The sequence below is a fragment of the Dromaius novaehollandiae genome, chromosome 5 (genome assembly GCF_036370855.1).
Source record: "Dromaius novaehollandiae isolate bDroNov1 chromosome 5, bDroNov1.hap1, whole genome shotgun sequence".
In the NCBI taxonomy this organism is placed as follows: domain Eukaryota; kingdom Metazoa; phylum Chordata; class Aves; order Casuariiformes; family Dromaiidae; genus Dromaius; species Dromaius novaehollandiae.
Window position 1 is genome coordinate 10,449,270 of NC_088102.1, and position 25,877 is coordinate 10,475,146.

General features: G+C 45.7%; 1 protein-coding gene and 1 long non-coding RNA gene across 3 annotated transcripts in view; one reads left to right on the forward strand and one right to left on the reverse strand.

The window, feature by feature from the left end:
* The window catches only part of AHNAK2 (AHNAK nucleoprotein 2), a 69,372-nt gene that overhangs the window by 7,330 nt on the left and 36,165 nt on the right, over positions 1–25,877 (forward strand). The window contains exon 1 of one of the 2 annotated variants that reach the window (XM_064511986.1): positions 4,584–4,755. The exons of the other annotated variant lie outside the window; for it this stretch is intronic. The gene's annotated coding sequence lies outside the window, so the exon portion shown is untranslated. Of the gene's footprint in view, positions 1–4,583; positions 4,756–25,877 lie in introns of those variants that run through there. 2 annotated transcript variants of the gene reach the window in all.
* LOC135328441 (uncharacterized) lies at positions 16,205–24,706 on the reverse strand. The gene is made up of 2 exons (XR_010389300.1): positions 23,986–24,706; positions 16,205–19,274 (listed from the first exon to the last, which is right to left on the reverse strand). It is a non-coding gene; the product is annotated as an uncharacterized LOC135328441 (long non-coding RNA).

A 25,877-nucleotide genomic window follows, 5' to 3' on the forward strand; every position in this document is an offset into this window, starting at 1 on the left:
TGGGTTTCCAAACCCAGAAATTGAACATCTTGAGATGGTGATAACCAAAAGTACCAAGCCTGTGGCAAGCAACAGGGCTAAGTAGTATAATGACACTGTAGAATGAGAAATAATTTGTTTCAGATGTTTTTTTTGAGCATTGCCACCTGGTGCAATCAGGTTATTTGTGAGTAGTTAACACCTATACTTCCAACTTGAAACACTGCTTTTGTTCCCGTTTCATCTGCTGTTTGTCCCTTATTTTCACTTTTCAAGGACGAGTCTGGTTCTGCCTTCTGTCCACTGTTACGAGTTTGGAAATAGTAAAATAGTAAAGGTCCGAGGTCAGCCAGCTCCAAACGCAAGTTGAGCAGAAAATTAAGAACAGCAGAGAAAAGGGAAAGAGATGGCTGGGGGGAACATGGAATAAATATTAACTTTTAATTAAAGCCCTCCGCAGCACACAACCCCGAGACCAATGCGCGCTGGGCGACCCGGGGACTATGCTGGCTGTGCCACCAGCTCAGGCAGGGCGTGAGGAGCGCGGCAGGCTCTGGCGCTGCCCTTTTCTCCCTCCGGCTTTCGCGTCCTGGATGAGCTGCTCCACAGCTGGTGGGGGCAGGAAGGGAGCACGTCCCCGAGGACCACGGTTCGCGCGGACCCCTGCCTGGACCTCTGGTTTGTTTTGGCCGTTTCGGGGCAGAAAGTTAACGCCGGCGCTGTGCGAGCCAGCGGAAAGGCGTTTGGAGGACAACGGCAGACAGAGCCCATGCCCCGGGACAAAGTAAAACCCTCCAGAGTGAATTAATTTCCTTTTTCTACTCCTCCTGTTAATGAAAGGATCATCAGTCTTGGGAACGTTTCACTTTGTTTCATTCCTAGCTAATGCTTTCTCTGTTATTGTTGGGGGGGGGGTTATTTATGCTGGTTGCAGATCAGCATTTTTAACTTTTTTTTTGGGGTCATCAGCAAGAATATTAACCACTGAAGTGAAAACAATATATGTAGGAATCTTTGAAGAGGACTTTTGACCTTCTGAAGATACACAACCCCACCCTGGCTTTGTTTATTTTTCCCTTGAGCTTGGCTTTTACTACTCCATCCCTGGGTATTGTGGACTTGACATTTGTTTATGTTCACAAAGGAGAAGCCTATTACTACGTGAAATACCAGTGGTCGCAGTGTGCTGCCAGCGCACGGGCAGGTAGCCTTGGTAGAGCCTAGCAAGAGCAGGTCGGCACCAGAGCTGCTTTCGAGCGAGCTCCTGGTGCAGAGGCCATAAAAAGCACAAGAAAAGACTAATCTATTTGGAGGACAGATTCCAGTTCGGTTACAAGATACGTGAATGACACCCTTTCAAAAATTTTTTTTTTTTGAATTTGTCTGAAACGACTAACTTCAGAATGAGGTCTTTGAGTCCAATACTGAGGCTTCTTAAAAGAGGCAGTGATGAAACCTCATTTCCATACCTGGCTCTCTTTCTGTTTATGAGGTTATATGCCTACCTGCAGCTGGATGAATTTTATGCAAAAAACTGTTGAAGCAAATCAATCAAATTAATGGCTTATGTATTGCAAAAGAGAAGAAATTCAGAGAAAGTCTGTGTGGTTGGCTAATGTACCTTTTTAGTTTACCTAAAGGATTATAATATATATGTATATACACACTTTGGCACTGGGTGTTACCAAAATGAAGATTCATGGGAGACAAAGCATAGCTGATGGCTGTAAATTGATTATTAATGTTATATTTACCTTCCCCTGTGCTTGTTCTGAGAGTTGGTGGTCAGCTCTCTCCACAGCTGTCTATTCATTCCTGCCATTGCTATCTTGATACTCAGTTCCATCTGCTCTTCTGCATCTTCTTTTCACCCTGCTCTTGGTTTTCCCTTCGTTTTTCTTTCTTGTGTGGTTCCGTCTCCTGGCAGCCCATTTCTGTCTAAGCCTGAGGCACACGGTTTTCAGCTCCTCTCTGAATTGTGCCGACAAGACCGCTTCATGTAACTAGTCTTCTGGGCTGCCCAGTCTTCTCCTCGACATGTGGAAGTTTGTGACTTCATATTTTTCCCCCAAATGCCTCAACATTCATAGTTGCTAACAAAGAAAAGGAAGAGAAATGATTGCACATACGTCCTCCGCAACATTACATGAATTTATGTTTCAGAGCATATTTTATTATACTCTCAGCGAACGTTTTGTCTCCCTCTCTTTGAACCAAAGACAAGAGAGGACAATACCCATTGGCTTTCATCCCATTTCACAATTATCAGTAAAGCAGCACACCCTTACATGCAGGCCTAATATCAGCCCACTGATGGGTCAGGGTGTGAGTAATCGAAACTCATGTGTCATTCCTGCCGTTCTATTGTGCATCTTCAGCCCTACCTGCAAACTGAGTAAAGAACTTGTAATTTAGAGAGCCGGGAAGACAGGATTAGTGGTGGAAAAGAGAAAGGTGAGATAGTGGCGCTCCCTGGCAAGGCAATGGAGCAGAGAGGAACTTGTGCTATTGCCTCAGCATAATTCAAAGAGTTTCTCTTTTAATATTAAGACATCTGTGAAGAAGAGTAAATCCACTCACTGTGTCGTGCAGAATTCAGTGCTAGCTGAAAGCTGCTGTTTGGGCTATGCCCAGTGAATAAGCCAGCTCTGTTGTGCTGGAATCATCTGGAGAACTGGAATTGACCAGTTTGGTACCATTTTTAATAGCTTGGTAGAAGAGTAATTGATTCCATAAACATTGTGCTATCCCACTGTTTTGTTTTTTTAATAAATCAAGTGAGCATTGTGTTTTCATGTCAGTAAAATAATGTTAAAATACTTCAATAGTCAGAGAGCTGTGCCATACGGACGTTCTGTTAATTGGCAAAAAGCGTGATTTTAAGCCTGAAGTTATGTGGGGGTAAATTTTTAATATATGAGGTGAGTTCACCAGAGTTATAACAGCACAGCACTGGTCAGGCATTAGCGCTTACATGTTCAGCTCTGAGATGAACCTGCAAAAAAGCCAGTGACAATGAATGTAGATTTCCCAATACTTCCAATAAGGAATATACTCATTTCTTCCAGGTTTATGGCTTTCCCTTGTTCTTTTTTGCAGAAAAACAGTTGGCTTTTGTCAACTTGGCCATAAGTTTTTTTCTCTTGTGTGCTTTAAGAATTTTTAAAAAACAAAACAACCCATCAATACATTCAGCAAATGCAGCTTAAATAAAGTATTGAAGGGAGAGTCCAATGCCCTGCTGCTGTTACACACGCAGTCTGTGCCCTATTTGAGTGCTGCCGGTGGCATCTTTGGTTCTGCAGGTGGGAGCCAAATTTCTGCGTCCAAACGTGCTGTTGCTGCGCCATTCCCTGCCATCACGTTAGGCTTTGGTTTTGCACGTCCATGTCTAGAAATGTGTGTCGTTTGTCGGGATTATGCTGAAAGCTGGTTCAGGTATGGTCCTGTGGCTTGAACAAGCAGTGCCCAACGCCAGTTTTCAGATAATGCCTAAGTATCCACACCAAATGGAGGCAGAGGTATCCACTCAGTCCTCCCAGTCCGATTTCCACACGCCCTCTGCGGAAACGGTGCATACCCATTCTAAACCTGGGTCCACAAACACTGGATCTGCAGAATTTCAGATACAGAAACGTCCTCAGAGCCTACAGCATAAAAATCCCCAGCATTACGACATCTGCCCTGACATGAAATGAAGCTGTTCTGTAAACACAAGTCTTTTCTTTTCGCTGGCACTTTTTCTGCCAGTTCATGTTCTGCTCCAGTGTGCTGGCAAAGCAGCCAGAGCGACTGCAGGACACTGCCAAGGTGCTTATGTGGTGTTTGCATTTTGCACTCCCTCACCTGACACGTATTTGACAGCATGCAAACAAATAGTCAAATACTTCTGTAAAGCAAGCAAGCCCCGACTGAAATGCGTTGCTGTGATTTTTCTGAAGCTTAAGGCGAGAGGGAGGAATCAGCTGCATTATGAGTTTCTTTCTTTTTGCTGGAGATGGAGAAATAGAAAACAGCAGGAGAGAGGAGGGGCTGGGGGTTTTAATAAATCAGTTTTCTGCTGGCGTTAAGTGGCTCCCTTGACGTGCTAGTATCATGAGCCAGGGCGAAGGCAGCCCTGTGCACACCGGCACTCCCAGGCTGCAAGTCACGCTCACCGCGGGGTAAAGTCCGTCAGCTCAGCGTTCAGAGTTTTTGGAAACGTTTAAACAGTTGTCAAGAAATGACAAGCAAAAACGAGCTTGAGGAGGACGCTGGAGCAGCACTGAAACACACTTGAACTGCGCTGTTGTGACAGCCGCATCCCGTGCGCGCACGCTTGCAGGAGAGGTTGTTGATATGTGTATCTATACCGTTAGTGAGCCGCTCGTGGCCTGAAGCGAGGCTGGGAGCGAGCGGCAGGAGCAGCGATGCTTGTCCTGCGCGGCGCCCGCATCCCCCGCGCCGCCGGCGGCGACGCAGCGCCCCGGCCCGGCCCCGAGCGCCCCGCGGCCCCGCTGCCCCCGGGCCGGAGCGGAGCGGAGCGGAGCGGCGCGGCGGGGCTCGGGTTGCGCGGGCGGTGCCGGGGAGCCGCAGCCGGGCTCGGCCGTCCCCTCGCCGGCGGCCCAGCAACGCCCCGCTCGACATAGAAGGGAAATTGTTTGCCGAGTGTGTGCGCAGCCCTCCTGCGGGCGCGGGGGAGCCGGGAGGGAGGGAGGGAGCGTCGGGCGGGCGCTGCGCTCCTGCGCGGGGCTATTTCAACTTCAGGGCAACTTTAGAGAACTTCAGTTTATTTTGGTAAGTTTTTGTTTATTTTTCAAAAAAACCCTCTCTCTCTCTCCTTTTGTCTCGCACGCAGATTGCACGAGTTGGCAGGAGGTGATGGGCATTTAAAGCTGTTAAGCGATGTGGGTGTGTGTATTCAGCGTCCTCTGATCTAGAAGCTGGGCACTGAGATTATAAAGACATAACGCTCCCAGCTGCTGTGCTTGATAAGTGAAACCCGCAGATGCCGTGGGTTACCTGATACTGCCAGGGGCAAGTGTGCCCCGAGCCTCGTCTGAGGTGCATCACACCTGGCGTCAAGTTTTATCGCTTTCTTGCGTGTGGGAAGAAATCTGAGCAGCGATGAGCAAATGTGCTCAACCCGCTGAAAAAGTTTCTGATCTGCGTTTTTAGTGCGGTGGATTTCAGACTTGTGCACGGAGCCTTCCAAAGCTCTCGGAGGGACGTTGGTTCCCGGGCCGACACACACCCTCCATTCAGTAATCTCTATTCCAGATCGTGCACGTTGTTTTTCTTACTTCCTCTGTTGGTACACTTAACCCATCATATGATCTCAAACCTAGTGAAACGCTTTTTACCGCACAAAGAGCCGTAGCCCTAACTGTTGCGATGAATTGCAAGGTGCAAACTGCAGTTTGTTTACAGTGAAGGGGATTTATGATAAATATGAATTTTGCTTTATGTGCTTTCTCCATACATATATTTGGACTTTTATAGTAGCTGTGCTTCTACGAGAGGAATTCTGTTTGTGTGGATATTATATCTCAATAAATACCATTTGCAATATATATATAGCATCACAATATATTGACTTGGCACTAGGGCCTCTGTATGTTTGTGGTATTTGAGACTAAGATTAACCTTGAAGCATTTAAAAAAGAGAGATCCATAACCTTGTGAGTACAAGTGGGATCATGTATGTCTTTGCTGTGAGCAGTTCACAAAATGTTAGGAAATGCTGGGTAAAATTTAGCTGTCCACCTGTCTAGGCTCCTCGCCCCTCCATGTGCCTTACCATATCTCTGATCATGTGGATCCAGGTGATCAGAGGTAGGACTTGTAGCTGTGGCCACCTGCGGAAAGCATGAAAAGTACATGTTCTGAAAGCTTTGATAGAAAAGAGAAGAAGCATTACTCACATGAGAAAACACAAAAGATCTGCGCCGCTACAACAAAAATAATCATTCTTATTTATCATTTATGAAACAAGAAGCACTGAAATGTAAAGTCTAGTATGTGACTCTTGAGAGATACAATACTCTGGTTATGATCACCTGCTGCATGCATGAGGGAAATCTTTAAGTATTGCCTTGTCATATGTTTTGTTATAATAAAGAAAAGCCATAAAGAGTTTTGCAGATCCAAGCAAATTAAAGGAAAAGCAGCTTACAGCAGGCAATTTGCTTTCAAAACCTATCTTAACATAGGTTAAAAGTCCAGCATGAAAAAGTTTCAGAAATTTAGCAGCATAAGAAAATACATCACGTCTCAGAATTTATTGGGCTGTTTTAGTTATGTTTAAAATGATAAGTGTGACTGGAGCCTTTAATTGCAGTAACTCTATAACACTAGAGTTAACAATAACTCTTTAACAATAAACTGTGAAAACTATAAATCTGCAGTAGGCCCTCTGCGCTGCTGACATATTCCAGGATAGCTGTAGCTTTTCTGTGGAAGCGTGCTGATTTGTTAGCTAAAACTTCATTTTACTATCTTTGGTGTGGCACTCTTGTAAAGTAAACTCTACTATTAGGTTTCGAGGCTTGTGTAAATCTTTGACTGAAGTCGGTTTGACTGTAGTCGGTACTCGTAGTGATTCCCTGGAGATGGCTGCGTTCCCGTGTGCTGTACCGCGGGTGTTCGAGCCTTTCAGTCATACCAGGCAGAGATAATTTCTTAGGATTCACCAGGAGTTTGGAGATGGTGAATATTTTATGCTTTTAATTGTCTTGGCCGCTCAAACTGTATTCACAGCTATGAGGTCAACGTGCCTTTATCCGCTTTTGGCTGTACTTGAAGCTCATCACTGAAACGAAATCCAACAGCCTGTAGTCCACGGTGAGGGGAATTGCTGTGGTCTGAGTTAACCTCCTGCTGACTTCGGAGGTCTGTGCTCGGCGAGCGGAGGCCGGGCTCCGACGCCCTCCCCCAGGAAGCAACACCAAGAACATCAGCAGCGCTTCACTAAAAGCTGTCCGGCTCTTGTCAGCTCCAGCGAAGGGAGGGGGACGGACAGAGTCTGGATCGTGCTGAAGTATCACGTCTTCTGGGAAGCCACATGAATGTATATTCCCCTGGTTTGAACCTCTAAAGATGCGCAGTGGTTTGGGTTTTTCTTTTTTCCCTTGAGTTTTCTACTAGGGCGAAGAAGACAGGCAATCGTATGCAAGTGTAAAACATTGCGGGATCCGAGTAAGAGGTTTCTGGGATTCCTCACGTCAAAAGAAATGAATAATCAGAAGATAAATCAGTGCACCTGAAAGGTGTGAAAGTAACAAATATTTGATCTATTTTTCGCACCTAGCTGTTTTTGCGTTCCGTTATGTCCCCCACATCAGGGAGCAGTAAAATGCACGCTGGAAAAATCAGAGTTCCCGCCTCTGGAAAAGCAGCCTGCTGTGTTCCTGCGCTTTATGTTGCAGGTTCAGTTCAGAGCGGTAAGAACACATAAGGCCTCAGCATTAGAGCCAGCCCGGTAGGAAGAGAGGGGAGCCGCCTTCTGCACAGGCACGCGCAGACCGAGCAAGACCGAGCTTTTTTTTTAAGGCAGATGACCTCTTCTCTGAATCCTAGCACGCTAAAAAACTGTTTTCCGGACAACATCATCTAACGACTACAGCCTATTTCCTCTGAGCTGTAACTTCCGCTCTGCCTAACACGCTTTCCCCCAAAGCCAAGGCTGCGCAGCACGCAGTGCCGAGCGGCATAGTGGGATTTGGCTCCTGACTGAGCTGAGGTTAAACCCTGCCAAGCCCGGGGCAGCCTGGGAACGCACCGGTCGCTGTCTCTCCGCATGCGGCAGGAATCAGGACAAGGCTCTCGTGAGAAGAACCATCCTCTGGATGATGTGCAGCTGCGCCTAGCCCCTGCACGGGGGGATTAAATACCCTGAATCCATGTGGTAGCTGAGGTATCTCGCTCAGGAATTTAAGGTCAAGGCTTGTTATAACGCTGAAATTTATTATTTTGTATTGGAAAGCAAGACTTCTGGCTAGGAGACAACGTTTCACGTGCTAAATACTTCTCGCCAATGCTTTCACTTCCTAAAAGGAGGCGGTGGGTGGGTATATATTTGAAGCAACTGCTGTCTAACTGCAGAAAATGGGCCCTACGGTTTGCGATCAGCAATGGGAAGTCACGGATTCGCCATCCAAATCCGACTGAACGCGGTGGTCCAGCGGGGCTGGAACAAGTTAAAATACTCCAAAGCTCTTCCCGCACAGAAGCAAGAAGCCGAGGTCGCTCTGGGGGACCCGCCTGCTCCCGGGGCGCCGGGGCTGCAGCTCTGCGGGGCAGCGGCCCCCAGGCTGTGGTGGCAGCCCAGATCCAGCCGAATTCCAGGGAGCAGGAATGCGAGCGCCTGCCGAGGCGCAGGCACGGAGCCCTTCCACTTGATCCGCCCCGTAAAGATAGCAGTGTCTTCAGAGGGCTGTTATCGGTTTCTCAAAAACACAAAGGGGGAGATAAGGTTTATATCATTTCCAAGCCTGCTGATAAATGCTCGAGGCTCTGAAGACATAGTAACTGGTCTTCAGTGTTGGTCAAATGTTATTTCTCCTCTGTTCTTAAGAGAATAAACGGCACTTGATTTTGATAGCAGTGGTCTGCATCTGATATACAGAGTCAGGGGAGCAGCTCTTATCCTTGCAGCCATCTGATTTTAAATACCTTTCTACTTGCCCACTGACCTCTCACCTTTCCCCTCTTGAAGAGCAGTATGTCTGAGGTCTCCCAGCACTGAAAAGAAAAGGTTCAAGCTGCAAGTATTTAATCAACTACTATAGATACAAAATCTTCCACCTTGCAGTGAGTCCTGAAAGCTCACATATTCTCCCAGTCCAACCATCACTATTTTTCTTAAGTACACCGACACTCTGTCCCAGCTCTGGAAAGAGAATGTCATTCAGCTTCCCACAGATCACCTCTTGGTTTATTTGCAACATAATCTGCCCCAGCACCCAAATCTTTGACTCTCAGCCATGCACAACTCCCTACTTTTCCCTCAAAATAAGTACATGCCGAAACTTTTCTCTGCCTCACCCTGTTCTCATTTTAGTCCAAAGATCCAGCCTTAGCAGAACTATTTGGAGGACTAAAGTGAAAAATGAAAATTTTAGAACGGAGAAGAAACTCAAAGGGCACACACAGAGGAGCAAAAATTAGATTTTGGTGGAGAGTGGGTAATACCTACATAGAAAAGGGCTGTTTTAACTGATGTTTGCATTATATTCCACAGGGGAAATGAAGTCTAAGTAGGAATAGGCATTGCTATTTTTAAAAGTAGTTAGAAACCAGTTTTTGGTGAACCTCAAAGAGGTTAACAGCTTTCCCTCAGATGAGATAAGCATCCAGGAGACTGGGGTTTTTTTGTCTGAAATGTGTGCAAGCTTATCAGCAGGTATGTGGGCTGAAGATCTGTGAAACTCTCGTGAGAAAGCTAGTGGTTGTGACTGCTGATATTTCCTGGTGTGAGCTGAGCTTTCCCTATTCCTGCTTTTAAAATCAGCTGAAGAAGAGTGCAAAAATGTCATTAAACATTCCCCAAATATTTTCGATGTTCGGAATATGTCAGAGTTGATCTGATTCATGTTATAGTGAAGGGTTGCATTGATTTTTATGTGAACTGCCTGTCTTCACACTCCTTAAAGTTACCTTTTTCACATAATGGGCTTGATTGTGAGAAAAATTATTTTTGCAATGAACAGCCCAGACAATTCAGTGCCTAATTAAAGTAAGCGGTTAGTCACAGCCTGTTTCGGAGGCTCAGTGTTTTCACATGAGAATGACTACAGGCAGGATTTGTACTCATAGTGATGGATGGCTGCAAAGGCAAACTGTGTGTGTGGTTGTGAGCCTAACCTCTTATTAATCAGGGTTCCTGTGACTACGTAGTCGGTGCTAGAGTGGTCACTGAATGGTGGTATGTTCTTAGGCTCTGTTCTTAGGCTCTTCTTTTGGCACATGTGTTGGATTAGAAAATTATTGACTGTATGAGTGGTGTAAAAACAGATGTTTAAAAGATATTCCATACCTATTTTTAAGGGGATGTTTCAGTTCCTTCAGTGATTTATGGAGCTGGGTGGAAGTCGAACCCACATGGAATGGTTATGAAAGGAATACATTTAGTAATAGTACCGTGATCTAGATCTATATTTGGATCGTATATTCACAGTGGATTTAACAACTGCTTCAGTCAGTCTGTCAGGGATCTGTGAATGAAATGGTTTGGATACAGAGAACTGGAGAAATCATATTTTGCTTTTTAAAATTATCCTTCCTTAGAGATTAAAGAGAAGCTTTTGGATAACCATACTGGGTTATGGCAGGAAAGCTCATCACAGAGATTAGGGCATTAATTACATAATTATAGTGTATATGTTACATGCTTCACCAACCAAATATATAAACCTTATTTATTCAAAATGAACCTTAAAGCCCAGAGAATAAGCCTAGCATTTGTAGATCAGCTCAAGAATGAATGTAATCTCCTAAATATTCCAACTTCTTTCACAGAAAGAAAGCAGGGAGTTCGGTGCATGTGACAGCAAATCATCCCTGGTCCTCATAGCAAGGAGAGCGCTGCCGCTGTTGGCTCCATGGACCCTAGTTCTTCCCATCGGGAATCTCCGAGGAGCCCAGGCAAACTGCAGCACATTTGCAAAGGAGCTCTACTCCTTGTTTCCCCCTCCTCTCTCTTTCTCCCTTCCTCTGCTTTGCTACGTTGGATAGATAGTCCCGGCACGGCCGAACCGCTCACTTTCCGAGGTCCACAGGGCTCCTCCAGCAGAACTGGGCCAACCTTCTCAGCTCAGTACTGATGAGCACAGCAGCACTGGGAGTGTGGGCTGATGCAGGGACACAAGGGATATTCCTGGTCAGAGGCCCTGCTGCTCAGAGGGTATTAGAAAATACGAAGCCCTAGAGGGGTAGGACATCAGCTGCTATAGGTAGGGGGAACATGGTAGCACACATGCTTGTTTGGAGGGCAGCAGTGCTTTGTAATTTCTGAGCCAGCATTCGTAGCTGCTGACACACGCAGCCGCATTTACTATATGTCCGGTCAGTGCCTTGCATGATGACGTTACGGTCTGGCTAAGGGCTCTGGAACACATTACTGTCCAAATGTTTTAATGCAGCAACGTCTATCTCTCTTGGTTTAAAAAGTGATGCATTCCTTCTTTTTCAGCATAGGCCCCTGCGTTGCCCAGGAGATGACTGTACAGCCCCGTGCGAGAGCAGCAGCAGGGGAGGTTGTGGCAGGCAGGTGGCCCAGCAGACGGGTTGGTTGTTCACCAGGGTGGGTGTCTGCATGCAGGCAGTGGTGCTCGGCCCAGCAGCTGGAGTTCAGAGCACTCGCCACCAGTATGGTGCAGGACTCTCTGAGATGGAGAGGTTGAAGTAGGGGAGGCGGATGAACTTGTTGGACGATAGTTGATGGAACTGAGAGGCAGGGCATGGGCTTAAGCTTAAATTCATACGGCTTCCATGAAGGAAGCTTATGACAGGCCCGCTTTGAAGTCCTTTGCAGGCTGGTATCTCGGGGGTCAATCTGCCCAGCGTTGAGAGAAGACACCCAGACAAAAGAGCAGGTTTGGAAGCAGGGGAGCCCACAGTGTGCCCCACTGCCACAGCCAGACTCCCCCAGGACCTCAGCAAGATCACCTAAAGGTGCCTCCAGACCTTTCTGCTGCAGTGGTGGGGTCACAGACAACCCTGGAGCAGGGACAGAAGCAAAAGGCAGAGAAATAAAACCTGCAATGACCCTATGGGCTATTTCTCAGGGGCGTTGAGAGAGCAGGGCCACACACCCATGCGCAGGCAGGCAACAGTGAAAAACAGCGTGGGTGAAACACCCCCCACACAGTGACCCCCTTCTTCGGCACCACAGGCAGCAGCCAGCGAGCCCAGCCCAGGGGAAGCTGTCATGAAGAAGTTGCATCTGACCGTCACGTGTGTAGATGCACTGGGACATACCCAGTGGGACGGGCAGCAATCCTCACAGCCATCAGGCTGGCTGGTTCACGTTCAGTCTCTGCCCTCTTCTTAAAAATAGTGATGGGAGTCAGCAGCTCTCCACCCTGCCAGGTGACAGGGAAGTGGTGCTTTCGCAATGCTCTCCCAAGCTGTGACATGCGTTGAAAAGCAGTCTTCTGCCAGCACCCCTCTGTGTGGTGAACTGCAGGTAAATTCGGGTGCTGCACGAAGCACCTTGCCACTGTATCGCTGTTGTTTCATGGCCCAGAGGCACTCAGCCATCAGGCCCCTGCCAGTGCACACGGATACAGCCCGTGAGCCTGGGCTTTCATTTGCACCAGGGCAAAGGGAAGGGAAAAGAGATATAAAAAAATGTGAACATTAACATTTTTTCCTTCCCTTCTCTTTTAAATGCCCAGTAAGGTATGGAGAGGGAAGGAAAACCATCATTCTCTACTCCACAACAGGAGCTGGCTGTCACAGCAACAAAAACAGGCCACGCTAACTCCTCTAACTCTGCTCCTGCGAGGAGACAGAGATGGACGGCAATGAGGTTTTTGGCTCTCGGACATGCTTGAGTGGGTCCAGTCAGGGACTGCAGTCTCCAAGGAAGGGAGCTGGGGCTTGCTGAGTTGGCGCTGACAAACTGTAGCAAGGAGCAAGGTCTTTAACCTGGCTTTGAGAGAAGAAGCGACAGAGTTTCCTGCTTTGAGGAGACTTTAAAAAAGGAAATGTATCTGGGATGAAGGCAGGGTCCAATCTGTCAAACTTGCTATTGTCTCACTGAAAGGCCACAACCCAGCCACTGTTTGTCGAGGCTTATGCGTGTCATTTATTGCTGCTGCAGTCTGATGGTGCTCGGAGACATCCGGGAAGGTTAAGGCCCCTACCATATTAAGTGATATATAGCCACGTCCCAAGACACGCCTCAGAGGACTTACAAGACTTACAAGCTTTGTATGAAGCTAGTCAAGCAAAACAGAGGTGACAGCCATGCAGAAACAGCGGAAGCAGGGTTTTGCAAGCAAAGAAGGAAGGCTTTTTTGGGCTGCATTTTGGTTTGTTTCATTGTCTAGAAGATCCCAGGAATTCTTATCCTCAATAAATCCCTGCTGGTTGGAGCAAAGCTGTGGATGTGGTTATCCAGCAAGTGGGTTGGTGCAAAGTGCCCCTGGTGGAGGCACTCAGTACTGCTGGGCACGGGGACTGTGGTCTTGCTCCGTGCGGGAGCTCCTGCCCTTGTCCTGCAGAGGGGCCTGCGCTTGCGGATCTGAATGCGAAACCTTGCTCTGAAAATGTGTGCTGTCTATTCAAGGGAAGTGCTGGCGTTCTGCAAAGGGGAGTTAAATGTTTTGGACAACCTGCAGCTGTTCAGGTTTTTGTTCCCACCATCACGCCCGTCAGGTGTTTGGGGGAGAGAAGGTGTGTAATGCTGCATCGCTCTTTAACTTCTGTCCGGCTCCTCCGAAGTATCCTTCGGTAGCCAGAGCAACACATTGGCAGTGGAGCTGTAGCAACAGCAGCACAACACCTACAACTCCCGGCTGGATTTTTATGATGACAGGCAGGAAGAATGGAGTGGCATTTGCCCTGAGGGTTAAAAAGAAAGAGACAAGGAAGAATATGTTCAGGCACTCAGAGACCTAAACTCACCTTGGGCCAACCGCACTAAGGATATTTTGCTGACAGGACATGACACATTCCCATGGAAATGAGATTACATCGCTTTTGGAAAATACATGGAAGTGGCCCTCCAGACAGACACCATAGATTGCTTAATGAGCAAATATGAAATATGTGGACAATCTGTTCAGAAAATAAATTGATGGGAAATTAATACCAATTAGTCACCAGTTCTTAAGCAGAACTTAGTAGGTTCAATGCCACAAACATACTGCCAGACCCTCCTACCTGCTAGAACAAATCAAAGGTACAGAGGATTTTTTTAAGTCTATAACCCATGCTTACAAAAATCATGATGCAGCACTTTTTTGTTGCTGTTGTTAAATAGTAGTAGATCAGTCTGGCTAACTTGCAACAATAGTACTTTTGTAATTAGTGGTTCTTTGCAAAGTCATGAAATTTATCTATCTATACAATGTGTATCTATATAAAAGTAATAAGTGCTTAGATGAGTTTTGCACTGATAGGCTGCTTGGCAAAGAATTCACTTTTTAGTTGTCTATTAGGGCTGGATTCAATAGAAATGCTGGCTGCCTTCATTGCAAGCCTTGGAAACTATTGGAATATTCGAGGCTTAGGCAGTCAGATGCCTGCTTTAATTTCTATTGACAAAGGAAGAGGAGGGATGAGCAAGCGTAAAACATTTCCTTTCAGCATTGAGCTAAGAAAGGCAGCATGGTGCAGGGAGATACTGCAGTCCAAGACATCTGGGTTGTATTTATTGCAGGTTCTGCTGCCAGCTTCCTCTGTGACTTTGCGCAAGTCACTTGCTTGCTTTGCTGCCTCACTCTCGGTGAGGCACGGGGACCTCACCTGCCTTCACGCAGCACTTTGGGCAGGTGTGGAGATGCTCGTGGTGGCTCGGCACATGCCAGCTCAAGCCTGGAGCTTGTATAACTGCAGTCAGACACTGCAGCACCCGAGCTGCACGTGCGCGTCTACACATGCCATATCGACCAGCACTACCTAGGTGACCAACACCCCAGAGTCTTCAAGGGGGGCAGCCGTGCCCTCCGAGAGCCCAGAGGAAAAGGTGCTCAGTAAGCAGCACTGCATCTCCGTGAATACCAATAAGTACCAGTAATCAGTACCTCCTGTTACCGCACAAGGGAAAGGCAAGCAGAGCAAGGGCTGGGCTGGCAGCCCTTCCACCTCGGCTTGTGGTCTCATATCTCATTTACTGCACCACTCCCAGGGAAGAGCAGTTGCTTTTGGGGAAAGTCACGGGAGATGGGGTAGCTCTTTCGAGTTGTTCTGCATGATGCTTCTGTTCCTGACGCCGTTTTCAGGTTCCTATTCTCAACGTGGCATCTTTTTCTTTTCTATAAGATGCATTTTCAGCCAAATACAAAGAGCTGAAAAAGTATGAGGAAGCAAAGAGAGAGTCATATATGACCCTCAGCGTATCTCCAGCGATTGCTCTGCAGTTCAGAAGTGATTTTTAGGCTATAGCTGGAAAAGCACTGCATGTATCTTATTTGCCTTTGGTCTTCATTTTTACAACACTGATGTCTTCTGCTAGTTGCTCTATACATAGACTGAGCTTATTGTTAAACTACAAAATGATTGCATTTTTTCTGAAAGTATTTTTACAAAGATGCAGCCGTTATTAGTGTGTGTGATCTGCCGGATCTTACAAGACTGAATCCAAGCTGATCTCAACCTATATCACAGCCTGAATTACAAGATGCGCACAATATAGCACATCCTGTATAAGTTTCATTGAGGTCAATGGATGTCTTGCTTCAGTATTCACAGTATGAAATCTGAGTACTTCAAGATTTGATCCTGTGGCACTAAATGATCGGCAGGTATCATCTGAGTCCTGCACATTTTTGTATGCTTCCATTTATGACACTGTTTATCCTACTGACTGGTCAAGTAGTCTTTCATGCATACCCACCTGGGAATATCTAGATCACTGCAGCTTGGTCAGAAATCTCTCTCAGCAAAGCTGCAAACAATCTCAACACTCTGTTTTGTATGGGAGAGATGAGGGAAGAATTTGCCATGAATTGCGATAATGATGTGTCTTTACTCACACTAGAAACTGTGAATGAAGATGCAATATGCAGTCCAGCGTCAAAGTAACTAATATCAGTAGAAAAAATGGATCTTTTCAATCTTTATACATTATGTAGCAAAACTCACCTTAATTCTTTTTTTTCCCCCCACCACTAAAAGAAAGGGGTTAACACTAGCAGAACAACACTAGCATAAATTTTGCTTGACATATTGTAGCTATGTTGTAAGCTCTCCTAGTTTAGGAATCGCTTTAACTGTATTCATTTTCCCAGGGTAGACAGTGTATTATTCTTCCCAAAGTCAAATGTTCGTCACCCTGAGCTGGAGGAGTAAACCGGGGTGTAGGACAGCTGGGTTCAAGCCCTGGTTGGGGTTGGTGGGTGGTGCAGTCGCGTTGCTTCCCAGCCTCTGCCTCCCCCTTCCCCCTCGGTCCACCCTCCTCTCCCTTCAGCTCTCCCGCTGGTTTGGCAGAAAGCTCTTCTTGCCGGGGACTGCTCTTCCCTGAGTGCTCGTGCAGCACCTAGCGTAATGAGGTGTCAGTCCTGGGACAGACTCTTGGAAACGACCCAAGTATAAATTGTAATAGAAATTAATTAAGTGGATACCAGTGTCATAGGTGTCAAGGCAGAGTGTAAAAATGATCTTGAGTAAAGTGGTCTGGATGTTTTAAAGTCTGATCCAAAGCTTCTCCAGACTTCAAAGGCTTAAATCCATCCCTTAGCACCCAGCCAGGACTTCCTGCAACGCACTCTAGTCCTGCACAGACAACTTTGCTATGTGAAATCAGAGCTGCGCGTTTGAATCACTGTGGGTTAAAGCTGGTTATTCCCACCATTCCCATTTCCTAATGTTTTCCACTCTCGATGTTCTTCACTTTTAATGTTCGTAGCAACCTGTGCCAAAAAAGGTGTTTCCTATCATGTTCTCATTGTATTGTTTTTTTTTTTTTTATTCCATATTTTCAATCCCCAGAGAGCTAAGGTTAGTCATAAACATGCTTTTGGCTATCAGATTCATGTGTGGTTTGCTATAGCAACAAACAAAAGCATTAGTCAGAAACTGGCATGGAGCTATAAACACTTTTTTTTTTGTGATATTACCCAGAGTTAGCTTAATTTATGTGGTACACTGTTGCCACACAACTGCATCCTAGTTAGACTATTATGCTTGCTGAATAGGAGCCGTATAGAAAATTCATAGAATATATTGCAGTGAAATAAGCAAGTCTGTTAATTGATGTTGTCGCTGGAAGATCATAAGCCAAATTCTGCTGTCACACTGCTGTAAATCTAGCTGAACGCCTTCACAGTGCACATTTAGATCAGAGAACAGAATCCAAACCTTTATCTGTTGAGTAAGAGGAAAATTATCATCTAAGGAATAAATGCTCCCTTTGCCTTTGCTGTTTTCACTTCCATAATTTTACTGCAGCAAAATGCGCAGAGGTTAAGTGTTATCAGGTTGTGGTAGATGATTTAAGCTCACTGCCAGCACACTTGGAAAACATTATCTGCAGCATGGCAGGAATAGCGGGGCTTGGCTAAAGACTGTCGCTCTCCAGATGTGCCGTGCAGCAAGGGGAAGGTGCAGCAGCAGCTCGCGCAGAGGCAGCGTCTCTCCAGGCCGTCCAGGGCCGGGGAGGAGCGGCTTGCGCAGCAAGTACCGGCTGCCCCAGGGAGCCAGCTGGGTCGGTACAGCCTCCCCTGCAATCCCACAGCTACGCAGCTCCAGTCCCCCAGCCAGCTCGTTCAGAGGTTGCCCTGAAGGGTCCACAGAAGTGGTGATTACTGCCTAGGCAGAGCAGACACATTCTCGTTAATGCTTTACCGCGGCCATTTGTCTTCTCTTCACTGCACCTTTCTGCAGTATGAACTGTCTTCTTTTTCTGATGGCTGCATTTAATACGAAACACATGCAAGAAAAATGTGTTTTCCAGTATCCCTGGGCTGGGACTGCTCAGCAAGGAGAGCTTAAACTTCCCTGGAAATGTTCAGATGCATTTTCAGACCCCTCCCTTCAGACATACAGCTTCAGAAACATTTGTGGCCTTCTCCACTTCAGAGGTGTGAGGAGTAGCTTATCAGTTCAATAGCTTAATAACCACATGCGTCCAAGCAATAAGAGTCACAAAATTCGCAGAGCCTTCTTGCACCTACAGGATGCTACTGCCAGGCCAGAACTTTTTAACTGGCCCGTGGTCCCAGCTGCAGAGGATAAGCACGCAGCAACATGCGCTCTGCCCATGCGCATGGAGGCCCTCTAAGCGTGGGCCTTCTAAGTCCAGCCCTCAAGAACAAAATCCATCACCATGCGTTGGCCAGGTTTTGTTCCAGAAACAATGAGCTCTTTTCCCTAACTCAGCCCAGAAGCAGAAGAACGTGCTCCAGGAGACCCTACATTTTAGCCCTGGCTCTGTTCAGCATGTTTTCTCAGCATCATTCATCCTGTGTTCTGAGCACTTGAGAATCTGGCTCTAGTTTCTTTTCAAATTTTAAACATTTAACTGGTGTAGAAGTGTAAAAAGGGCCTGTTTTTCAACTAGCAGTCCCTGAGGTAGGTCTCACTCTGGGCTACATGAGGATTGCCTTTACCCTTTCCCCACCCACGCCCCAGCTTCATCAAGCCCTGTGTTGGAAGACATCAAACACTCCTGATTCCTCTGACAGCAATGAGAGCTCTGGCTGCTTGTCTCCTTCGAAGATCAGAGCAGCAGCCTTTCTGTTTCCTTTACTCCCTTGGTTGAACAGGGACAGGCTTCCCCCATAAGCATGTTGAAAGGGTGATTAACTAATGTTTAAAGTATCTGTAACAAAGAAAAAACAAATTCTGTTCCTCCGTCGAGTTTCAGAATGCTGTAAAAAATCACCCCAACAGCACTATTTAAAGCAAAATATTTCAGCCATTGCTAAAATGTTATCGACATCCCAGTTCGTACAGGACTCTGGGACCATCGTATTTTAAATTGCTGCAGTGAGGTAGTGATGGAGCTGTTGGTTTGCTGACAGTAAAGTAAAAATGATTCTACCTTGCAAACAGTAGACAGGCTAATTTCGAGCCAGCAGTCGCTCTCTTCACCTGGCTGCCCCGACCGTGAGCTGTGTGTGGCGGTGGGGCGAGGAACGCAACCGCCTCCTGCTCCGGGAGAGCAGCCTCCCTCGGCCGCGCGAGACCCGCTGCAGCTCGCCCGCAGGATGCCCAGAGCCCCCGCCGGGGCCATCGGGTGAGGCAGGGTGCAAGAGGGCCCAAGCAGTAAACCACGGTTGGTTTCAAAATACTTTTTGCAGGGGTGTACAAAACAACCTGCAGACGGACTCGGGGCCTCTCCGGGTGCCTCCCAGTCTGCCACGGTTGTACAGAAGCAAGGTGGTCATTGCCGATCTGCAGAGTGAGGACAAGCCACTGGATTGTCCCCCCTTGCACCGATGCAAATGACTCCAGAGAAGCCAGCTGAGAGGCGAATCAGACCCACCTACTCACCAGTGGGTCGCAAGGGCTGTACCTGAACCCATGTGGTCTTCCTTCTCCTCCTGCCAGCTTCGTGTCGGTGCGGGGCTGTTGGTTTCAGTTGGGTCCCTGATCTACTCCAAGGGCAAAAGGTAACTTACCCTCCCGTACGCATCAGTCTGAATCTAGCACAAGGGGAGAAAACTGTTACCATGTACCTTCAGAAAGAAATCATTCTGTTTTAGCTGAGTTAAAACATATTTAACCTGTGTTAGACCTGATAAAGAAACAGTTACTCATTTCTGTAAGAAATCATTATTTTCCTCTTACAGAGAGGCTCCAAATGTTTGGATTTGTTACGAATCAGCCCTCATGTTGATAACCAGACCCAACAAATCGTCCTCTTAGTACTTTCTACCATCACCACCCCTCTCAGTTCATTCACCGGTTGCTACACAGACAAACTGCAGTACGGTTACTTTCTATTTGAGCTTTTAATCAAAAAGAAATGCAGAACTGTAGCAATGAGTCTTTAAAAAATGATGTTTTCTCCCTGTTGTTTATACTAACCTCTGTGAAACATAAAACTGAAATCTATTTCCTTAACTAAACTGTTTTCCTCTAATCTATTAGGCAAGCATGCTGGTTTGTTATTTTTGGGTGCCTCCATGCTGGCTAGATGGCGCTGAGGGGAAAAATGAGCATTAAATCACACACAAAGATTCAAACAAATTTTTGCAAAAATATGATACATAGAAATGCCAAGCTTGTGATCTTCAGTTTTGTCCTTTTGTAACTAACAAGAACTTATAATTCCAGTGTTTTTCAGTCTCTCAGATATGATTATTTCTAATTTCAAACAATACAGATTAAGTTCACAAAAAAGCATGATTAAATTTGTAAATGGAGATGTTTATCAAAAGGCAGGTTTAGAATTTGCAGGAGCAAGGTGGGATTCTGGGATACCACCATTGATGAGAGACTAAAAAAAAGAGGTGACTGTTTGACAATGAACCAAAATAACAAGTCAACTTTTTTAAGAAGAAGTTGGTAGGTCACCCATGGAGTTATTTTGAAATCTGAAGTTTTGGGGGCTGGAAATCCATTCTTTAAGTTCATTTACTCAGATTTATATTTCACTGATGTCAAAAGAAATATACTAATTAATATATTAATTTGACTTAATGGATTAATTTATCTGTAAATGAGCTTTTATAAATCTACAGCTTGCAATGTCCAGAAACTATCTCTAATTTTTAAAGGGACTCTCCTTCGCCATGTAAAAACAAGAGAAAGTGAGCTGTGCCAAATACTATTTTGCTGCCATCACTGTTTATTGACAGAAACGATTTTTATCTTAGCAAACTGAAGGAACTGGTAACTTTATCTTTGATGTAAAATATTTTCCCATAATATTCTGTCACCTTTATCCCATATCTCTTGTATTACATATACATTAAGGAATTTAAAAGCCTAGAAGATATTTTCTTCTGTAGTGATTTACATCCAAACAAGTTGCCCAAGGAGCTTTCTCCCCAACTGGAAACCTGTTTCCAAGGGCAGATATTTATATAAAAGCCCCCATAAAAGGTTGTGTAAAAGCTATAAGGTTTTTGCCGCATTCCTGTTTTGAGAGGGGTGGTTCCCAGCATACCAGAGAGATGTGCAAAATAACATCACTCCATTAATATTGCTACATCTGGGCACTCACTTTTGCACTGAATTTTGTCAGTGGAATACATAGAAATGAAAGTCTTTCTAGGCCATAAGAATCTTTAACTTGAAATATATATATACATATATATAAATTTTCATTGTGTATTGATTCTGGTGAGAATATTTTTAAAGAGTGGTTTTGAGGAGCAGTTTGGGCTGAAAAATCTGTTTCTGATTAGGAGTGGTAAATGGCAGAAGTGATAAAGTCTGTATCAGTTGCTACTAATATTTTTACATAGTATTAGCAGATGCTTTCAGACCTATTCTTAGGGGGCAAAGGTGCACGCTGCCAAAACCTGCAAGAATTGGCATCCTCCTTTAATGTGCTATAGAGAGGGCAAAGAACAGTCACCTTCCCCTGCTGCTTCTCCAGGTCAGCAGTGTGCTGCTTTAAGAGATGGCGTGGGGATGCTACCGGAAAACATCAGTCTCTGGGGCTGCCAATCAAACCTACGTGGGCAGCACGTTCATTTTTAATAAAGGTATTAATTTGGTTAATTTTTAAATCTGAGCAGGGCTGAGCTTTGGCAGTGGAACGGGAGCTGTGCTCTGGGACAAGCCTAGATTCTTGGGTGGGTGAATCAGCCATGGGAAGGCATGCGGGAGGGTTAGTTTGCCCGTGTTTTATGGGCCTTATGTGCAGGAGGCACCCACCTGCCTCAGCTTCTACACAGGCAATGAATGATAAGAGCTGAATTTGCAGCTATCTACAAGGGAGGATAGTGAGAATCAGCTGCCCCTCACTGTGAGAAGAAGACAGCTCTGTTTTCATGTAAGACTGGTTTGTTGTATATGTGAAGGACAAACCTAGCAGGGTTGTTACTGGGGAAAAAAGGCTGCAACACACTTCATCAATGTATTGGTTAACCAGACAACTACAGCTTGTTCTCACCAGGGTTGTCTTAGTATTTCTGAAGCTGGCAGGAGAGTGAGAGCACGTCACTTGCCACATGACCCTGAAGCCCTTCTTAAAATCCAGACCAGCCAGATGGACAGTGTCACCCTGGGAGATTTTAGCTGGGTGTCTCAAACAAAAGCAGTATGTCCCAGGAGATAAAATCGTTGCAGGTCCCAGGAGGTAAAACTGTTGAGGGTCACAGTGCATTAAACCAATTTTTATTGTTTTATTTGACAATGAAACTCTAACCCACTGTTGCCCCCTTCCAAAGGGGTGGTAAGGTATTTTGGTTCAGTCCAGCAGTTGGGACGTACAAAACAACAAGTGCTACGAAAGTGAGTCCCTTTTCTTAGTGACATTGTGAGAATAGAGGCACTGTGGTCCTGGAAAAAGATCATAATTGATAATTATCAGAGAAGGCCCTAATGTCGTATGATTATCACCATAATTATACATCAACACACCGTGGGAACACATGCAGGAAGTAAAACACACACTGGAAACCCATTCTAGCACGTACAGCCCGAGAGAGGGGAAAATTCCTGCCTCAGACAAGCAAACCCACAGACACAGGACAGGACATCACACCTACCCTCCAGGCAATCATTAGACTAAAGCTACAGAGATAATGCAAAACTGGTACTTCTGAGACAGAACCACGGGGTAGGGGGAAGCAGCACTGAACGTCTTTGTCTGGTTGGTGCCATCAGCATTTTTCCAGCTGTTTTTTTTTCAGCCTGCTACTTGCAGCTCTATTCTAGCCAGTAAGAGGAGAGAAGAACCAGGAGAGACAAATTCAGATATCAGCTACTGCTGCCTGCTTTTGCTGTCTCTTTTGGACATCATTCTAGTTATGTTCGCACAATAAACTTTGGTTGAGAGCTTATTTTAAAACACTGCATTACTCCTGTAAAACATTATTCTCATTTAGCATCAGGTGAAATCCTGGGCAAATAATGTATTTCACTAAATATTTTATTCTGGCACCAGAAGAGTTATGTGGATCTGGCCAAATTACATTTCTTAGGTGGAGCAGGAGAAAGATTGTAATCATGTTGCAGTAATTTTCAGCCAAGTACCCTAAAAACCGTGATAGTTGGATGAAACTCATTAACCCAGGATCTGGGAAATTTCAGTTTGACAAAGGCAAAAGAAAAAAAGCTTGGGAGAAAAAAATCCCGTGTGCTTTTCTTGTTTAAATATGACTCAAGCTGAGAAAGTCTGTGCAGAGTCCCACCAAAGTACTTTTATTCTCATGCTCTGAAATGTCTTATCAATTCTATTAAATTTCTCTTTACCGTCAGAGGAAAGATGTGCCATTGTACAAATAAAGAGCTTGTTTCTGATCGGTCCCATTAAAGGTTTTGCTCCTGTTGTGCAGTGCAAGCAGGCATGCTTTTAATAGTTTTAAATCTGTGAACAGAGCTTATCAATAAACACACACTCACAGGAAAGCCATTCACTCTCCTTTTCATCTGGGAGCTGTTAGTTTTTCTTTTTATGGTAGTGTTTATATCTGTTCTTAGACGCCAGTGTTCTTCCACATCTTCCCTGATATTAGTCAACCTGTAGAAAATGCTCTATAAAACCCTGCAGAGCTCAGCCTGGTCTGTCCTGCGAGAAACCCTAATTCCCTAAACATTTCTCTACTTGGATGTACTTTGCAGAGCAGAGACCTGCTCCTTTTGATAGAAGCAGGAGCAAACTGCACAAGCAGCTTTCTGGCAGGGAGAGGAGATGGATGGTTGTAACTTGCAGATACTTTCTGCTTTAGGAAGGTTATGAAATGCAATGATTTGAAGGCTTATAATGAAGTGCTCTAACTGCTGACAAAGGCAACTTAACATACCAAGGCAGTGAATCAAGACATCTTGTTCATGCCTTGAATGGAAGGAAACTATTCACACATTGGTTATTTGGGAGTAGCTGCTCCTTTAGCTCCGCTGTGCTACAAGCCCCTGCTTTTGGCTCCAAAGTTTGAGTTACATTCATCACAGTACAAGTATGCAGCCAAGTGACAGAGTGCAGCCGGGGGGCATTACCGAACTGAAGGCAAAACAAAGGCGGGAGTTCAGCTTTAGCACAGCCCTAACCGGTTCTGATAGTGTCCTGCAGAGAGTAAGACCTGTTAAACCCCTTTAGCAGCTAAATTTTATCTTCAGGCCACAGGCTGGTCTTTTTGTCTGCATCCCACAGAAACAGCTAGGGATACCAGAATTTTGGGGCTTGGTAGGGAGGGTTGGGGGAAAGGCAGAAGTTGGGGAGGGGGGGCTATTCCTTACTTTGTCACTTTTTCCAAGGCAGAATGGCTGCTTTTTCCACTGAGGCAATAGTTCGTTTCAGAGCTGACAGCTGGTGGACCTTCTAGCTTCTAGGTGGAGCTGCGGGGTTCCCCGGTGTCTCACTGGCAGTTGTTCAAGCGGAGTAACAGCACTTTCCTGGGCTGGACTGCTCCGAGAAGCAGCCTTCTCCGCGGCCTGGCGCCTGCAGCCTCCCGTTGCCATGTCTCTGCCCGGGGATAGAGTGACAGCGGCAGCATTCCCGCAGCGCTCCTGCCGTGCCCCAGAGCCCTGCCCAGCAGTTGGTGTAACTTAGTCCCTGGGATCTCGCAGGACAGTGGAATGAAACCAGTCCTCTGGAATGTGCTAGGAAATTTCTGTAGAAAAATGAACCTCTTGCTTTTTAGCTGATGCTTTTCCCCAGTGTTGTTAGAGCTGCTCGCGGGGAACGCCACGGGCCTGCCAGAGCTCACGTTCAGGCATACACAGACTGTGCAAGAGCTGGTGCCATCATCTGGGCTTTAAACCATGCAGCAGCTTCCTCGGGAAACACGGTGCGTGTGTAAATGAGTTCGTCTGCAGTCGCTTTTAGCTTCTTGTTATCTCCACCAAGTGGTTCTTGCAGGATTGTTTCACTCATGGCTGTGTTGCTTGCTTGGAAGAACATGACTCCTCCTCCATCCACATTGCCCAGGAGGATTTGGATGGTGGGGATGATTGCTGTGAGCTGCTGTAGCCGAGCTCCTCATGCGACATAACCACCAGGGGAGGTAGGGAGACAGGACACGGTATGGAGAGCAGCCAGGATGTTTTTCAGGTTTTTCTCTAAGTAACATATCCCTTTGGGAAAGAGAAAAATCTAAAAGGCAGGCCCTGAACAGCCCTACATTCTTGTGTATTCCTAGTTGTTCTTGTCTGTGGCCTTTGCCTTTAACTTTGATATCTACATTTAAAGAAGTTCACAGCTGAACCCAAGGTACGGTATTAAAGCTGATGCTCTTTGCCATGTTGCCTCCACACAGCAGTTCTGGACAACAAATCTGTGGTGGTTTGCTTTTTTAACAATAGCTCTTGAAGTATTACAGGCTTTTAGTCTTCTTTAATGTAGCATTAGGTCATCACTTCCATTTGTAACTTGAGCTGAATAAGAAAACGCTGGGGGAAATGAGAAATACTGAATTATTTCAGGCTGCTGCTGCTATTGAGAGAGTAACTGTCTTTGTGCTGTACATAGCATTTGCACAACATATTTAGCAGAGGGACTGGCAAATCCTGACTCATCAAGCCAGCTGATGCAGTTAGGAGAACACAAAGATCTGTTTATGGATCCAGAGATCTTTACCAAAGTTAATTTTGGAAAGTAGTGAAAATAACTTTTTTAAGTGCTGAAAATTCATGCTTTTGTCCAGAAAATATTCACTGAGATGGAAAAGGTGGTCCTTCTGCTGTCATTGTAAGATTTTCTGTGAGGGCTTTTAAAAAATCTGATTTAGGCGATTTTTCAGTCATGGGAGTTTTAAGGAAACCAAACCAATGTAATAGCTTGATGACACTGCCTAGCTGAAGTGACATTAAAATTAGCTGGTGGATCTACATTTATTCATCAGTCTCTAATGTCCTGGGATCTCCTGGGAAACCCGAAGAACCGAATGCAACACACACACATTATTTTAACAACTTACCAAAGTGAATGAGATAGTAGATTGGGATGGAGAGGGAAGATAAAAAAAAAGAAGCAGACATGGAAGCTGAAGCACTGGGCATCCCAAAGAACTAAAATGGTTGAATCGCTGCCTTTTTGCCCATCGTCCTGAAGCAAAAAATCTCTCTTAGCAAACTAAAGCTCCAAGTCAGGCAAACTTACCTATCTCAAAAAGTGCTCTTGAGAGGCCCAG